This window comes from Homarus americanus, unplaced genomic scaffold, assembly GCF_018991925.1.
Source record: "Homarus americanus isolate GMGI-L3 unplaced genomic scaffold, GMGI_Hamer_2.0 scaffold53604, whole genome shotgun sequence".
Taxonomy (NCBI): Eukaryota; Metazoa; Arthropoda; class Malacostraca; order Decapoda; family Nephropidae; genus Homarus; species Homarus americanus.
The window spans coordinates 793,820-806,542 of record NW_024742288.1 but is presented as its reverse complement, the minus strand read 5'-3'; the positions used below and the strand labels follow the sequence as shown (position 1 = coordinate 806,542).

At 45.7% G+C, this 12,723-nt stretch overlaps 1 protein-coding gene across 2 annotated transcripts in view; it reads left to right on the top strand.

Annotated features, from left to right (window-relative positions):
* Window positions 1–12,723, top strand: part of LOC121876713 — a 122,015-nt gene that overhangs the window by 57,958 nt on the left and 51,334 nt on the right. The window contains exon 1 of one of the 2 annotated variants that reach the window (XR_006090803.1): window positions 5,237–10,434. The exons of the other annotated variant lie outside the window; for it this stretch is intronic. The gene's annotated coding sequence lies outside the window, so the exon portion shown is untranslated. Of the gene's footprint in view, window positions 1–5,236; window positions 10,435–12,723 lie in introns of those variants that run through there. 2 annotated transcript variants of the gene reach the window in all.

Here is a 12,723-nt window from a genome sequence, read left to right as displayed (position 1 = left end):
GCCATCACTATCAGCCATCATCATCCTCCTCCCCTTCCACCATCACCACCATCACCACCAGCTATCATCATCCTCCTCCCCTTCCACCATCACCACCATCACCACCAGCTATCATCATCCTCCCCCTCCACCATCACCACCAGCTATCATCATCCTCCTCCCCCTCCACCATCACCACCAGCTATCATCCTCCTCCTCCCATCTTACACCAACATAAACTATTCAGAGAGTGGTTGAGGCAGCCAGTTGAAGCCCAGGTTGACGTCCCAACTTGGCCCTACAGCAACAACAACACCTCCCCCCACCAAGATTGTCTCCCACTCAACCACTCTCTAGGGGTGAAGGGGGGAGGAAGGGGGGTGTGAAAGGGTGAGATCAATGGAAGAAATTGAGAGATTATGCGTGTGTTTTTTCCCCTGGCTTCATCTATAAGGGTCGTTTGACATTCGTGGTTTACGTGTGTGTGTGTGTGTGTGTGTGTGTGTGTGTGTGTGTGGAACCATTGTTATTTTCTGCTTTAAAAGTCTTGTTTATTTTGGCTCTACAACGCACCGTAATACTTTAACCCGTGTTTAAGGAAGACATCTTTATTAGCATATTGTTTAGAAGAAAAAAATAAATAAAGGCTGGTGTGATATTAATGTGAGAGATTTAAAAACAAGAAAAAAAAAGAATAAGGAAGAGAAAAAGAGATTATTTATTTCATCACACTTTAAGACCCAGCGAACGTCAGATGCTCTTTTGTTTACATGTGAGACGGGTTCGTTCATTTATGACTTTCTCAAAACGTTTATACTTCACGGAACTCACTACCTACCTACCTATACCTACCTACCTACCTACCTACCTTCTCCTTGTCGCAGATTCTCCGGTCTTTACCAGCGAGATATTCCGGGGTTAAGATCTGTGTCATTTACTCCTATGGCTGTGTCTTGGATGTCATATTGCATTATATATCTTACTGTATAATATCTTATACGGGGATATGTTTAGAGTTCTCTGGTTGCCACTATTGAATACTGTGTGTGTGTGTGTGTGTGTGTGTGTGTGTGTGTGTGTGTGTGTGTGTGTGTACGTGTGTGACTGTGTGTGTATGTACTCTATGTGTGTATGTGGGTACGAGCCTCTGAATCTCGTCCTTGGTGTAGACTCTTGACATAGGCTAGATATAGGTGAGTACAGAGGCTAGGGCTAGGCCTATCACCCGGAGGAAAATATTGACCTAAGACTCCTTGTGTGACGTCATCTCTATGGTTTGTAAACAGTGGTCAGGTGAGACTCATTAAGAAGACGGACTCTAACCCCTATATAACGAACTCCTCTCTTCTTGCAATCAGTTAGGGGTTTCACATCTAACGAACCTTTGATATAACGAACTTTCATCTCTATAGTTCGTTAGATGGAAGTTTTACATATAACGGACCCTCTATATAACGGACTCTTCTACATATAGTCGGTTATATCGAGGTTTCAGTATACTCTAACCTCATTCATTCTTGTGGTGGAGGAGAAGAGAGGGAGGTAGGAACAATAGGTGAGAGAGGGAGAGTGAGAGACATTGTGTGAGAAAGGAGAGACAATGTAAGAGGGAGGAGAGGGAGCGAGTTAGTTTAAAGAGAGAAAGAGAGAGAGAGAGAATGTGTGTGGGAGGGAAGAGAGGGTTAGTGAAGGAGTCAGAAAGAGAGCAAAAGAGAGAAAGTAAATTAGAGAAAAAAAAGCAAGAGATAGCGAATGAGAAAGAAGAGAGAAAGCAAGAGAGAAAGAGAGAGAGAGAGAGAGAGAGAGAGAGAAAGCTTAAAGAATTCCAACAAAGAAAGCCCGACAATATAGAACATAATTAAGAAACAGAAGTTGCCTCAAGACGGTGAACGTGAAGAGGAAAGAGAGAGTGAGAACGTGAGAAGAATGATGAACGTGAGGAAAATATTTAACGTAAAGAGGAGAGAAGTGAATGTAAAGAGGAAAAAGTGACCGTAAAGAAGAATAAGTGACCGTAAAGAGGAAAAAGGTGACCGTAAAGAGGAAAAAAGTGACCGTAAAGAGGAAAACGTGACCGTAATGAGGAAAAAAAATGATCGTAAAGAGGAAAAAATTTTCGTAAAGAGGAAAAAGTGATCGTAAAGAGGACAAAAGTGATCGTAAAGAGGAAAAAAGTGAACGCTGAGGGGAAAAAAGTGATCATAAAGAGGAAAAAATGAACGTAACTGGAAAAGAAATAAACGTAGGCTTGAGTGAGGGAGTCGTTCTACGCCTCGAGATCGGAAAGAGGACAGATATTATGACAAGAGATTTTCCTGAATAGTCGAGACATTTTGTAATGGGTGTGTGGGTAGAGGTAAATGGCCTTTGGAACAGCAAATTACAGCACAATCATTCACACGAGACTGTTCCGTAGATATCCGCAGCAGTTGGGTAGATATCCACAGCTGTTCCGTAGATATCCACAGCAGTTGGGTAGATAGACACTGCTGTTCGGTAGATATCCACAGCAGTTGGGTAGATATCCACAGCTGTTCCGTAGATATCCGCAGCAGTTGGGTAGATAGACACTGCTGTTCGGTAGATATCTACAGCTGTTCGGTAGATATCCGTAACTGTTTGTTAGATATCCATAGTTGTTCGGCAGATATCCACACCAGTTCGGTAGATATCCACACCAGTTCGGTAGATATCCACACCAGTTCGGTAGATATCCATAGTTGTTCGGTAGATATCCACACCAGTTCGGTAGATATCCACACCAGTTCGGTAGATATCCACATCACTGACTGACTTACTCGGATAATCCTGCACACATAAGAAACAACAATTAAATAAAGATTAATAAAGACGAATAAAGGAGAAGAGAAGAACACAGAACAAAACACAAGATAAATAAGTTGGAATAAGATAGACCGTAATAAATGTCAATAAAAATGAAATAACAGTAAAATACACAAACTAAATAAAATAAGGACAGATGATGATGATGATGAGAGAGAGAGAGAGAGAGAGAGAGAGATAAAAAAAGATAGAGGGAGAAAGATATAGAGAGAGAGGGGGAGAAATTCAGAGTGAGATATGATGAAGAAAAAAGAGAGAGAGAGAGAGAGAGAGAGAGAGAGAGAGAGAGAGAGAGGTCTATTAGTGAATGAGAAAGTTGCAAGAAAGTGTCGCAAAAATATGATTTAAAGAAAAGTATACCTGATGGATACTAAAAAAACGGAGAGGTGGATGGACCCGATGGAGAGATGGATGGATGGATGGATGGATGGAGAGGCGGATGGATAGATGAATGGACAGAAATACAGAGAAACAACGGACAGAAAAATGGTTGGACGGATAGACTTTAAATAGATGAAAGAATAGACAGACATACAAAGATAGAGCTAAATACACCCACACGTCACTCGTATGTGTGTACCTTTCTGTGTGTACCTGTCTATGTGTGTGTGTGTACCTGTGTCTGTACGGAAAAAACCCGAAAAAAATGTCAAATAATAGATAGAAATAGATCAAAGGAGAGAGGAAGAAAGTGAAGAGGAAGGTAGTACTCTTAGCAGGAGAGGGAGGAGTGGTGAGGAGGAGAGGGGGCAGGGCAGGGCAGGGCAGGGAGCGGGCGGGGGCAGGGCAGGGGGAGGGACTGGAAGAGGGAAGAAATGAAAGATAAGAGTGGAGAAGTGGGCAGGAGGGAGGAGGAAGTGTTGAGAGAAAGGAGAGGAGAAAGAGATTAGGTTGGCAGGGGAGGAGGAAGAGGAGATGGGGGAAAGTAGGAAGCAAAAAAAAAAAGATAGAATATGAGGAGAAAAGAAAGGAAGTCAGAAAAACAAGGAATAGACAGAGGAAGACAAAAAAACAGAGAAGAGAGAGAAGACACACACACACACACACACACACACACACACACACACACACACACAAGTTGTTGATACACCCATCGACCAAACATATTTCTTGCCTCTTGATCTGTCTCATACATAGGCAGGAACGTGACACCCTGAAAAGCCTTGCCGGATCCTCAACACACTAAAACTATTAAAAAAACCTCTTTGCCAATTAAGGATTATTGATTCTTCTTTGTAATTACCTGTGCTCATTTTTTCTTTCATGTTATTCATAAGTTATCTTTTATTTATCTATTTGGATATCATACCCACCCAACCTTACCCTACCACCACCACCTCCATCCTTTTCCACCCACCCCCACCACCATTCCCACCCTACCTCACCCTACTTCCACCCACCCCACCCCATTCCCACCCTACCTCACCCTACTAGCATCCATCCCCACCCCACACTTCCACCTATCCCCACCTCCACCAACCTCCACCCATCCCCACCTCCACCCCATGGTTAAATAGTGAAGAGGAAACTGGTTGAAGATGGTTGAATGGTTGAAATAAGTTCATGAATGGTCGTTAAGTTTTCGTTATGGTACAGAAATATGTCGTCATTAATTGGAATTTTGTCGACAGTATGTAGAGGTTAATTAATCAATATTTGTTAAAATCTTTTTGACGAAGGTTATCTGCCATGTTAAAGAGGTTACAATCTCGTCGACAGCAGCTAGGACCACGTCGACAGCAACTAGGACCACGTCGACAGTAGCTAGGACCACGTCAACAGTAGCTAGGACCTCGTCGACAGCAGCTAGGACCACGTCGACAGTAGCTAGGACCACCTCAACAGTAGCTAGGACCACGTCGACAGTAGCTAGGACCACGTCGACAGTAGCTAGTACCACGTCGACAGTAGCTAGGACCACGTAGATAATAGCAAGGACCACGTAGACAGTAGCTAGGATCTCGTCGTCTGTACTGGGCGGGAGTGACATCGTGCTGTGGAATAATTACCAGACAACGTGCAGCCACAGAGTAAACAGTGACAGTGCACGGTATCACTTGTTACACACGGCCGAGGGGTTGGGAGGACCTCACCCACAGCACCACTATCAGCAGGAACAGCAGGGATACTAGCAGCAGAGTCAGCAGGAAGCAGCTTAGCAGTAGGTAGTGGTGTAGAATAGGGGTCCCTCTACCTGCCGTGACAACCTCTCTCCCACACCTTCCATACATAAGTAATGAATCCCCACAATTAATCAGGCAATCGAATCGACCGAGAGCGTCTGAGGAGGGAGAGTAGGCTGGGAGAGGGGGGAGGGGAGTGGTGGGGTGGAGGGCGTGGGGCGCGTGTGCGACTCCCACTTGCTGGCGGGGGACCTCGACACGGGCAGGACCCCGTCAGCTGCCGCCTGGGACGCGCTCCCGACGCACACGCCGCGCCTCGCTCCGCCTCTTCAGCCCTCACTACACCACCCACGGTGACCCAACAGCACCCTGCCTGCCTGGCTCATGTGCAGTGTGCCACCTGCTTTCCCCCGTGACGCGTCGCGCTCGCATAACCATATGTGAGAGGCAACAGCGAACGAAATTGTTTATTGGTGTGATTTTGCCAGTGCGAAAAAAGATGAAGTGTCAGGGAGGTTTGATAAGCTGGAGTATTATATGAGGAGAGGAAGTGTGTTATTAGTGTTTATTTTGGCGACTATATCAACAGTTACGCTGGCAACAGCTGTCACAATCTCCCCCTGTCTATCGTTCAGTGTAAATTGAACGAGGGGGAAGCAAAGTGTTGAAAAAACAGAGTGCACCAGACCCGGTTTAGTGGACAGTTCTGTTCACGTCAGGGTTGAGCTCAGCGATTTTCTGTTGCACAGTGTAGAAGCAACACCTCTACCACCCCAGCCTCCGCCCACACCTCGTCTGCTTCTACCCTCGAGTCTGTCGGAGTTGACTGATCGTTACCTGGAAAAATAAGGAGGAAAAACAGTTGGGACTGAGAAGCTTACGGTGGTGGTCCCTTTAATACCGGGTCACGATATAGAGAACATATTCGGTGACAGGAACTAACTCGCCTGACGACAACACCATAAAACTGCCGTAATAGAAACAAGTGAATGTGGGCGGCTGTGATCAAGGGAGCTGCTGTAGCTCTCAACCTAAACTTTTAGGTCCCTGCGCTGTCCTTGGCTCCCCCGCTTTGGTAAATAATTAATAACAAGTGAACAAGTGTGTGTTTGGCGGGGGGAGGAGCCTCGGGTCTATGTATCCGGTTCTTCCATCTCTAATTTACTACACGCTGGCGTTATTTATGGCCTCGTGACAAACTGCACCAAGATAATTGCTCGTGTGTCGTCGTAATTATGATGAATGCAGACGTTGCAGTGATATAAGAAAGCAATTTGATAACATCTGTTTGTCTGCAAGTCAACACATTGATCTTCCTCGACACAAAGCTGATGGTATATTTTTATAACGAGAGCAACAGTCGTACCCATGTTGCGTATCCTTTAATGGAGGTTCTTCCAGGAAACTGTTGCTCCACATCGAGGTACATATGTGCTGCTTTACTAGCTGCCGCGACTCTCATTTAGTGTGAGCAACAGTTTGGCAGCTGAACACTCAACCTAGAAAGTTGTTCTTATTGTTACGTCCTCACCACCCTGTTCAACCTCGAGTGAGTGTCATTAGGAGTGTAAGTGAGGTGCGCCCTTGGGCTGTCTTAGAACAAAAAGGCCAGTAAGTCATCATTTATAGCGTGTTTATTGAGGGTCGTTCTCCTGGTCATAATATCGTTACAGTGCCGCGAGGGGACAGCCTACGGCGGTGGTCGCCAGGGAGGTAATCCCCTCTAGTGGTGACTCACTGCCTACCTCCTCCACCTGCCATGAGGCTGTGCTCTAGTGATATTACTTTTCTCAGGATTCGTGAATAATTAGTCGTAGATAATGAACAGCTGTGAAATGTTGACAGAAACAGAGGCTCTGTGGACTAGGACTATAAACAGTGTAATGATCACAGTTCACAATGCTGATGAACTGAACCAAAGGAGACAGTTTACTTAATACCAGATTCTGTAAAAGAAGTGTCGCGGGGAAAAGAGTTTGGTGTAGGTAAGAGAAACAAGAGGAGATCTTTAAAGGCCAACACCGCCGCCGCTACCATGGACTCGTGCTCCCGCGCCCCCTCCCCCCTGACACCTGCGGAGCACCTCAGTCTGGGTGACTTCCTCCCGTTCGATCGTGACGCGAGGATGGACGACACTGTCGAGTTCCTAGAGTGCTGTTCACTGGACTATGCCAAACCTAACAAAATCACAGTGGTGTCTGGCCAGCCCCTCGGTGTCTCAGAGTGCTCAGAGGAGTGTGAGTTAGACGGGAGTTATACGGAGTACGTCGAGACGCAATGGGTCAAAGGTAGCGGCAGCGAGGGGGACCAGGAGAGTCCGTGTAAACACGACAGTGTGGAGGATGTTGGTCACGATATAGGCAGTGACACAGAGAGTGTGGTGGTGAGTGCCCCCCTCCACGGCCCCACCACCGTCAGGTGTGTGTGCGTGTGTAAAAAACGTGGCTGCAAGTTTGTCGACAAGCCCTTTGATGCTCACAGCGTCCGAGAGTCGCCCACTACCAAGATGTCAATGAGGTATAGGATGGTGACCTGGCTGACGGCGCTTAAACCACAAAGAGGAGCCGACAGCCCAGTAGCGGACCAAGTGGATGTCGGCTCAAAGGTCCATCCAGAAAAGAAGTCCAAAATCATCCAGATGTTCAGGTCCAGGAGATTTCGGAGCAGTGCGAAAACAAGTGAACCCGAAATCCCAGGTTCAGTGGAGACAGTGAGGAAACGTTTCTCGGATTTGAGTGGGATGAAGAAGCCCGCGCTGCCTGGAGAGATGCGACGGTTCAAGAGGTGTACACAGGTGTCCGTACCAAGGTCTATTGCTGTGCTGTTTGGCTTCACGCTCATCTTACTCGGGGTGACTTACGACCATGGGGTCAAACACGGAGTGGACAACCTTTTGCAGAGTTGTTGGTCGTGGCTCAGGACTAGCTACATGAATTTCGGTGACGAGTTCGTGTCTTATAACAGTTTGTTCTTCCGAATGAGCAACAACGAGGCCTTATATGGTGAGCCGTACCCAAAGTTCGGGCAAAACAGCACCAAGAAAGGCACCCCCAATATTACACGGTTCAAGGACGCCATCAACAATGTCGACCCTAAATTTCTGTTTGTGTTGGAAGGGTTGAAACTCTCCGTCCAGGTACACTTCTTCAGTATCGACGAAACCTCCGACATATCGAGTGCCCAGGTGATGGTGCAAGACCAAGGTCCTCTCTTCTTCAGAATATCCTTCAGGAGAGCTGCTGGCCTCCACGTGGAGTATATACCCGACAGATCCAACATGTCGCTCTCCACGCCGTTCCAAATTTACGACTTAATGAAAATGATAATGTTAAGTAATGAGTTTCCTTATTTTGGGATGCATATGCACGATTATATGGCAACTACTCCGTCTGCTCTCTTCACTATGATAATCGATAATCTCAATAAATTCAACGTGGACACAACCTTCCTCGCCAGTATACAGAAACAGATACAGAAAGGAAGGATCAAAAGAGAGACAGAAGAACAGGAGAATCCAAAGGTTCTGGATCAGGTCGAGTCCACTCCAGAAACATCAAAACAAACGACGACAGAGGCGGCCACACCAGGTACGATCTCTCCTGTTATACTGACCTCGGAGAGAACGACAACGGAAAGGTTAACTGAACGTCATATAAACGTCAGTAACAGAACGCCAGCCATCACTATATTCGAGAGAATAAGAAGATCTACAGAGGAGCCAACAAGGAGAAAATCCGCGTGGAAATCCCTGGCCGAGATATCCAGCAAAATATTTTTACCTCTTCCCTTAGACACAAGAAAAACGGTGCTGCTGCCGGTGCCATTTATAGAGAAGAACCTGACGCTGAGGTACCGGCACTCCATCAATGTGCTGGGTCTTCCCGGCTACCAGTTTGTGCTGGGGAACGATATCACCAAGGGAGGCACTTGGGACAACCCCCACCCAGACCTGTACCCCTCCCTTAGCTATTCCAGGGTGAAGGATGGCGAGAAGGCTGACGACCCCTCCAACCCGCACCTTCAGCGACATAGATACAATGATAAAAAAAAACATCACCGACATCCTAAGCATCAAAATTCTTTAGAAGGTGATAGTTATAAAAAAAGTTTCAATGAAGTGCTCGGAGTTGTTGACTTAGAGCCTTTGCTTGTAGAGACCATAGGGCGGTTGTCTATAATGGGACGTCCCCTAGAACACTATCCATTCTGGCTATCCCCTCCACATTTTTTATCATTAACAGATAGTATAGAAAACTTAAATAAGTCGAAGTTTACTCAAGACTCCTTGAACATTTCTGGGTCAAAATTGTCTTTATTTCACTCGAATCCAAATAATAAAAATATCCTCGTGGGTGTGGATGGCGTGTCGGCTAACGAGTCCATCCACGGGTCCTTCATCTACTACCACCCGATCCTCGGGGTGCCCATTAACGCCTCCCTCGCCGTCCAGGTGGGCATCCGACCCCCGGAGGGGATGCTGCACGCCCACAAGCTCGTGCCCATCATGTGGACGCGCGTGCAAGTGGAGGAGATCCCGTTAACGCTGTGGTACATCCTGTGGGCGGCCTGCCACCTGCGGGAGACAATCATGGCCTCCTTCATCTGCACCGGGGTCCTCGTCATCACCTGCGCCCTCACCTGTAAGAGGAAGAGGAGGCCGGTGGAACGTCCAGGTAGTGCCTAAGTTAATTGTGAAGTTGGCGTCGAGGTGTATCATCCAGAAGACGGGTTTCCAGACTTAACGAAGTACAGGAAGTGGAAACCGTTCTTTTGTTTATGCTGGTGCAGACAGCAGCCCACCACAGACTTTCTCAAGCTATCGTGGGAGAGAAAAACCTCTGTGAGAATGCTCAATGTCTTCCTTGTATAGATATATCTTCCACATAAATAAAAGTTGTAAGATAAAAACAGAAAGGTGAGACCCAACCGGTTGACTCACCATCATCAATGGCGGCAAAGGTGCGCCCCGGGAAGAGTGATCTAGACAAGCCCACTCTTACCGACCTCTAAATTTGCGGGAGTTGGCTCGTACACGACACTGGAAGAAGGCCAGCCACTCACCGGAACACGACGCACCCGCAAACACTGGCCCCCACACGCCTAATACCATCTGCGCTCCTCAAACGACGTCCACACAACCTTGGCCCAAAGTTGTGAGCCAATTGATGAACGTCTCAAGATCACTGGCAACCACCTGGACTAACTGACGAACACCGGATCTACATGGGCCAGCTGGTGGAGGTTTTAACCCGCATTAGCAACCATCTGGACCACAGTTGGTAGAGGTGGACTATGCCTTACTGCTGGAATACCTCAGCCAGTGGTAGACATGGAAACCACTTGTCACTGCCACCTGGGGCCTCCTGATAGGTCGTCCAGAACCAATGTTGTGGATCCTCTACCGACACACTGCGGCCCAGATCAACCACCGAGCCCCCACGACCACCGGACACCCGCCGACGTCTGTGGGAACAAACCATAAATTTGGGTGAGTTACCCCTTCCTCTCGTAGTTGATGACAGAAATTACCTGCAACCCTTTTGATTATCGTGAGGAAGGTTAGGGGGTGAGGGAAAGGGGAGGGGAGAAGGGATAATGGAAAAGGGAGGATAGTGGGGAGGGGGGAGGAGAAGGGATGGTTGTAGGGGTTGTGAGTAGCGTATAGAGGAGTGTACGGAGGCATTTAGAGAAATACAAGAGAAGGAAGTGAGGGGGGAAATAAATAAAAGGGATGGTGGAGTAAATAGAAAAGGCAAATCTCTCCAAGGAATAACATCCACGTGAGCTGTTCATTATAACAGAGCTGTCACACGTCAACCAAATAACGCAACACGTCCGTACAACACCAAACCAGCAACCAAAACCACAAAAAATCCTCTACTTCAATATTTTGCTAATATTTTCCTCCTTAAGGGTACAGTCTCAGTCGAGTTTTGATGCCATAATTTTTATCTTATTTCTGTATGTAAATCAACTTTTCAGATACATTTTTTTTTCGATGGTTTGTGAATCTCTATAAAGGTTTGTTCTGGTAGTGGTAGCCGCACCTTTTGACCACGCTATAGCTAAGTCTTATATATAAAACCCCGTTAATAATAGCTGTAAACACGCGAGTGGCTCCTTTAAGCGGATAAACGGCCTCATGAAACACGCTGGGGGTCCCTATAACGCCTGCTTAATCTTTGAAATACACGAGCGGTTCCATTAAAGTCAGTAAGGGTTCTTTTTAGCGGTTCCTTTAAACTCTATTGCGGTTCCTATAAACAGACTAGCGGTTCTCGTAAATATGTTCGTTATCGATCATTTTAGACTCACTAGCGGTCCCTTTAAACAGGTTTTTGACCTCGGAAATCACGCTATCGGTCCCTTTAAGCGCACTGTCAACCCCTTTAGGCACGCTAGCGATTTCGATAACCACTCACAGAATTACGTAATATTGACCCTGTACAAACGCCTCTGCCCACTGTTCATCAGGTTAGGTTAGGATAGGGTAGAATAGGATAGGATAGGTTAGGTTAGTTAAGATAGGCTAGGTTAGGTTAGCGTTAGGTTAGGTTAGATTAGGTTTAGGATGGTCAATCTTCAGGTGAAATAAACTAGGGTGTATAATCTTCAGGTGAAATAAACTAGGGTGTATAATCTTCAGGTGAAATAAACTAGGGTGTACAATCTTCAGGTGAAATAAACTAGGGTGTATAATCTTCAGGTGAAATAAACTAGGGTGTATAATCTTCAGGTGAAATAAACTAGGGTGTACAATCTTCAGGTGAAATAAACTAGGGTGTATAATCTTCAGGTGAAATAAACTAGGGTGTACAATCTTCAGGTGAAATAAACTAGGGTGTACAATCTTCAGGTGAAATAAACTAGGGTGTACAATCTTCAGGTGAAATAAACTAGGGTGTATAATCTTCAGGTGATCATTTACTCTCACCGTTCTCGTCCCTCTATTGAGACATTCTACACCCAGGTCATGACGTAGTGCTCGTCTTTGTTTACTTACTGTCACCACCGTCTGAGATAATGCAAGTGTTCTTACTATTTACCTAAGTCAAATAGCGTTTCTGTTACATTCTCTCACCATCCTTGTCACCATTAGTATCACCATTACATTCTCTTCACCATCCTCGTTATCATTATTTTCACCATCATCGTCACCATCCTCGTCACCATTATCTTCACCATCATCGTCACCATTATCTTCACCATTCTCTTCACCATCCTTGTCTCCAACCATTACATTATCTTCACCATCTTCTCCATTACCTTCACCATTTCCTTCACCATCATCGTCACCATTATCTTCACCATTACATTCCCTTCACCATCCTCGTCACCGGCCCTTCACCATCATCGTCACCACCATCGTCACCATTCTCTTCACCATCCTTGTCTCCAACCACATTATCTTCACCGCCTCCATTCCTTCACCATCCTCGTCACCATAAGAGTTTCTTTACGATGGCTTTATAAGATCTCTATTGATGATTGACTTTTCTTAATGTTTGATTTTTTTTTGTAATGTTTTTGTAATTTCCTGTAATTTTTATGTTATTATTTATTTGTTTGTTTGTTGTTATTATGATTATTGTTAGTAGTAGGAGTTGTTGTTGTTATTTTTTTTATTGTTGCTGTTATTATTATTATTATTATTATTATTATTATTATTATTATCATTATTATTATCATTATTATAACACTCCCGTTGTCTGTCTGTGCACCACTAGGGTTCACTTTAACGCCATTAATTCCTCCACTTAACCTCCTTCGCTCCTAT